We start from the raw sequence: 6,316 nt of genomic DNA, 5'->3' as shown, positions 1-6,316 counted from the left end.
TTCAGTAAATTGCACTGTGCAAATAAAGTGATTACTGTGAAGAATCCGTACGTGAAGAATAATTTCAGGGAAAATAAGTTCTCGCAAGTGGCGTGCGTGATTCAGCTGTGTGACAAGCAAACACATTTCTGAGTTCAAAAGGAGGCCTGAGATGGATGAATGGTCCAGGAATTCAAGGCTCACAATAATAATAAGTTTACCTGCTATTCAAAGGCAGCACGGCCCGTGTTATCATAAGGATCTGTGGAAAGAATGCAGCGTTTTGTAACTTTGCTCAGGGGGTGAGACAGAGGTACAAAATGCTCTATCACCCCTTGTTCCTTTCTGATTGCTTGTACTGTACATACCGTCCACACACACACACACACACACACACACACACACACACACACACATACTCACACACACCCCTGAATATGCAAGAAGTCAGACAAGGGCTGGAGCCGATGGAAACAATCGCAACAGATGATTCACTGTGTTCTAATGAATAAAGTGGCAGCGAACTGACCTGCTTTTGCTGTCCGATCAAATAGCTTTGATGGGTGATAACACTCAAGTGTTAATGGGGCTCTCATCTGAGCAGTAGGTAATCCTGCTTCATTGCATTTCATTCCTAACATACTTCTCTGTCAACATTTTTTGTCTGGAGATACCCCCTGCAGCCATCTTTTTCAAACACGCCTGAGCTCCGTCAGATGCCCAGACTGTGCAGAGACTGGCAGATACAGGTATGTCAGCTGTTACTACCTGTATAGCACTGGTGAGCACAGCTTTAAAAAAAAAAAGAAGAAAAAAAAAGAAAAAGAAACTTTGACTGAGATATTGTTTTAGCTCCAGGGTCAGGATTAATTGACTCAGGGAAAGAATGAAAGAATTATTAGAATGAGGGAAATGTGATCTCTGATCCTCTGGGATTTTCTCACACAACAGTAGTGTTCATCTAGATTGGTGAATGAAAAAAAAACAAAAACATTCAATGAGCTGCAGCTTTGCTGATGTAAATGGTTTGTTGGTAAGAGAGGCCAGAGACTGAAATACTGTGGTAACTTGATACCCACTCCATACAGATGAGCTGAGCAGGAAAGCATCTCAGAATTAAAACATGTTGAACCTTGAGGTGGTTGGGCTGCAACAGCTGGAGGCCATGACATGTCATGTTTGTGAACATTAATGCCAGCCTGAAGGAGGAAGGACAGAAATGGCAGGAAGCTGCAGGTCAGTCTCAGGTCATTCATCAGTCACTGGGGGGTGAGTTTTAAGGTCATTCGTTTTGACAATGACAACAGCATTGGACTGTGCTGGAAGTAATGAAGAAATGTGACTCTTACTGTGTCAGCTGGGCTTTGAGAAACCACAGGGGCAGAACTCTGTCCATGGTGCTGGAACAAGACAGACCCTGTGAACCACTTCACTGTTGCCACCACAAACACATGAAAATCATGCGTGTCCTGCAAAACTTTGAGAGTAACCTCTTATTGTCTCTTGTTTCCAAAAAAAAATACCGTAAATACAGATAGTGACATAAGTCAATAATGTAGCATCATTTATCAGAACTATCACATTCCACTGGACACAAGTTTGAAAAAACAAATTCATCTTATAAACATAAAGCTTAAAACAAAAAGAGTTGGCATCGCAGGGAGAGTCACATTTAATGTCATACTTTGTTTTTAGGAGCTACATGGTTCACAGATTATTTTTTTTGTTAAAATAAATAAATTGATTAATCTGGGAAGTCTGCTAACAACGGTGAGCATGACTGTTTTAGTTTATAGCATGTACTAAAATGATGAAATTCCAGTATGATACATTAGGTTTCACAGGCCCTCAGTGAACTATTGTGTCCACCTCAGCAAGCTCCATCTCCAAAACAGGAAGTTCCTCTTCTAGAAAACAAATAAACAAACTTTCACCTTCTCTCCCACTCTTAACTTCTCAATAAGCCTGACTCTCATTGTCCCATTGTCCACCCACACCCCACACCCCCACCCTTTATCTCTCTTGTGGCTTGTTGTGCTGTGCAAGGCAGTGTGTTGTTTGGCTCTTTTTGCGGCTTTACGTGACTCTAGACCATATGTGGAGACTGAAAGTTGAAAGTGTTGTGCTACTGTGATAAAGGAAAAACAAATGATCTCATAAGAAAAACTATTACTGTAGAAAGCAGCAGGTTATATACAGAGTGATGTTACTGCTTATTACTTTTAAGTTTATGCAGATGATTTTGTGATGATCAATGAAAATGTTGTCAGTCTTTAATTTTCAAAGACCTCATGTTTTAGCATATTTTTTCCTAACTCCTGCTCAAAGGCCACAATAAAATGAAATTATCTCATTCATTGTTCACAATGACATAAAAGTATGCACATTTGAAGCAGGAATTGCAACACACTAGAGAACATTTATGTCTATAATAAAAATGTGGCAAAAAAAAGAGAACTCGCAACACCGTCTTCTCCCGAAATAGAAAATATATTTATTCAAGGGCTACATATTAAAAGAGACAACCTTTTTTTTCTTTTTTTAACACATAAGATGATCATGAAAACAGGAAATCCATAAGATGAGTTAAACAAATAGACATTACATACAATGTAGCATCATCACAAATCAACATATTTAATACGTAGGCCTATAGAATTGCTACAAATAAGTATAACCAAAAAAATAAAACATTTTTAATACACAATATATCTAGTCTTATCAAAAGGCCAATATAGGTCCACAAGACAAACACTTCCTCTGCCCCCAGAAAAAAGAGGGAGAATGTACAACCACGACGAGCTTGACCAAGTTCACTAACAAAAATGTATAGAGACAGGCCAAGAATAACAATCTGATATGTGTATAGGTAATTTTGTCTGGGTAGGGCAGTCTAAAGCTGCAAAATAATAATCAATAGAGTTACCCTTCCCTATAAAGTAAGGGAAATAATGTATACAAAATAAGTCACATATTCAATATGACAAAACAAGCGAAGGAGAGGCCAGAGAAATTAAATTTTAGTGATTTAGGCTACCACCTATTTATTGTAATTGGATACTGAGTAAGCCTGTCACCGTGTCGCTGCAGGCACATGCAGCAGGTGAAAATATGCATTCTTTAAAGTCTGGGTCGCGGTTCTCCACTACTTCCAGAATCAGTTATGCAGTTCCTAATATTAACCCTGTGAGGTTTCACCTGGCAGCACTCCAGATTAGATGTTATGTAACCAGAAGTCATGCATGTGTAACATGAGAAATGCATTTTTCAGTGAACCTAAGAAGCAGATTAGCCTCAAATTGTCTCAGAAGATGTAAATGTAGGATCAGCAACCCCTGGCGCTGACATGTCATACCTCTAATATTTATGTTTGTACATTGAGGGGAAGTCACCGTGGCCTAATTGGCATCTGCTCGTCAAAAACCCCAGTGGAGTGAGACCGAGTAATGCTCTTATGCTTTGGTATGCATAATCTCATTTATTAACATTGTGAGCACAACACAGTTGACTAGCACTGAATCCTCTGAATGACTCATGTACCACCAGCGTTGACCCCTGTGGTATATTTAGCTGCAAACTGTTACATTACATTAGATACAACCCATACTGTTTCAGCACACTCAGCAAACATGATTTAAATACTTCAGTTCTCATTTTCTCAGAAGGCTTTTTTTTTGGATGAGTGCCAATGGGCATTGATCATGAGTGGCAACAGCATGTTCCCTCTCTTAAAATAGCTTTCTGTATCATACATCGTTTCAGCTGAACTGAGTGAAAAAGCTTAGAAATAAAGCAAGAAAATAATCTCCTGGTTTAAGTTTGCAAAATGACTTTTAAACACACAAAGTTAATGCTTTGGCTGTAAGAAGACTTTGTCCTCCTCCTAGCCATCGATCACAGGTTGCCGACTACGTTTATTTTAATACGAGAATCCATAAAAGTTCAAATATTGGCAACTCTGTAAATGAGAAACATGTTAAAACAGAGACCGTTGTTGAACAACCCTGATGAAGCCAGTGGTCAAATATTCCACAGCTGTTCCCCAAGAATGTGCCGTGCAGCAATAGCCCAGTGTGTCAGCGACCTACACACTCACGCACACACATACTGTACACACACTAAACTCATGCACACAACTGTTGCTATGGGGGGTGTTTTCCGAAAAGGCCGTGCAGTATCATGCAAAGACCAGCGGATCTTACAGTCAAAAACATAAACGAACCCTTCAGCAGAACAAGTGTGTGTTTTACCCTCTGCTGTGCATTGCAATAATTCTTTACCACCAAGGTACAAGATCATGTTTCCTCATGGAGGCTGAGACAGCTGCCTGTCTGTCCTAGTCATGTCAACATCCAAACAACTTAATCCATGCAGGAATAATCCATACTGTGTGGGAACTTTCTCTTTGTCAGAGCTTAGTAGAGAGGGAAGACATAGGAAAGTATGGGACAAAGTACAAAGGCCCACTTTAAAGGAGGTATAATATAACCCTCGACAACAATTCACTGCAATCAAAATATATACTCCAATAAGCTGTTGTCACTTGAGGAAGTGTTGTGTAAAGGCCTTTAACATGCACCTGTCATCAATGTGGGACAATGTATGGTTTTCCAACGAAAGGACTAGCTTATTCATTTATGGTCAGTTTATCAATCATAATCAATTTCTGTCAGAGATACCGCCCAGACTTTCGCAATGTCAGTTGATAAGGCCTGAAGACAACACCGAAAGAGCAAACATTACCCTCATCAAGCTTTTTTTCTTTTTTCTTTTAGATCTTGGAGAATTTGCTGTGGCTCTTCCATGAGTGTAGGCTGTTTGTATCCTCCGTCTCCTCATGTGATCCCAGACTGACTCCATGATGTTGACACCAGGGCTCTGTGGGGGCCAGACGCCTTGTATCTTTATAACTTTGGCTGAAACTTTGGGCTGGTTGCAGAATGAATCTGAGACCACCCGACATCACCCTGATGGTGCAGTTTAGATACAAATCTAAACATCTAAAGTGCTGAAAATGTTGCTCAGCAATGTCTTTTTTGTTTGCATCTTCTAAAAAGAAAACTGGGTTTTAAAAGTCTACCATTCATTTACCATCCCAGATAAACAGCACCATGACAAGAGCCAGCATCTGATATAGTTTGGTATCTAGAGGAAATTAGAGGATATCAGATAAACTATTGAACCAGGAAGATTTCAGGTATGCTGCTGTGTAGTAGTATATAAATCCTCCATCAGTTTCCTCTGTTGACATGTGTTGAATCAAACTCTCACAATGATGATGTGGTTTTTACTGGTTTGGGTTTTCCCCTATATCAAAAATGTTTCCTTATGTTAGCATTGTAAAATGTAGAGGTTAGGGGTCATTCTGTGATTGTTGTAATAAAGTATCTTCTGATGTTCTAAAAATAAAGATGTTCCACAAAGTTCTTTCTAAAAGAGAAAATAAACTTGTGGCCCTTTTTATTTTAATGATTGATTTGAGGGCTGAATCCTTCCTCTGAACCCAGTGGAGTAACATGCTGTACCAGCAGTTGGCCAGTAGATGGCCCCTGACTCCCATTAACTCAAACTAGAGGAGACCACAGACTGGGCCATGTCACTTCATGGGACCATCAGTTTAAGACTTGCTCAGATCAATCTTATTACACAACCCTTTACAAGTTTAACTTTATACTAAATACATCACACATGGATCTATCTAAGAGGACCACCAACATAAAGAGAAGAAAACTAGTCAGTCAGAGATTTGCAACTATCCCCAGCAAATAATCTGTTACTCACTTGCTGCCATGGATATTTGAAATAGTTTTACTTCAAATATCAATTAATATTAGTTTTATTTCTAAAATCAGATGTGCATAATGAAAAGCCAATACTCACTGTGCCACATTAATTTATTGTCAGTTGACTAGATTTGATCTCTAAACTAAAAGTAGGCCTACTAAAAAAACAAAAAGATAATTGAATTAAGAACTGGTTGTTTTTATGTGAAGCTTCTGCAAATTTACTGAAAAAAAAATGTATATGCAAAATATAGGCTAATTAATTTTTTTTTCTTTTTTTAATGTTGGTCCAGCTCAAACATAACGTCATAACTTTAACTAAAACGAATAGCTAGGACCGTAATGTTTTGTTGTCCTTGATAAAGTGATGTAAGTGAAAACAACCTCATCCTAGTATAACGGTATGCTGCTCTACCCCCCACTCTCCCCACTTCCCAACCCCAAAATCAATGCACTGCAATGCCTGGTGGGTACTGAAGTCTTCACAGCACAAAGAGGAGCCGTGTTTGCAACGCCCACTGAGCAGATGCAGCTTCCACCGAGAACTACCGGTA

Source organism: Trachurus japonicus, chromosome 16, assembly GCF_045865225.1.
Source record: "Trachurus japonicus isolate A0001 chromosome 16, Traja_1.0".
Classification (NCBI taxonomy): Eukaryota; Metazoa; Chordata; class Actinopteri; order Carangiformes; family Carangidae; genus Trachurus; species Trachurus japonicus.
The sequence above is the reverse complement of the archived record's forward strand: the minus strand, read 5'-3'. Positions refer to the sequence as shown.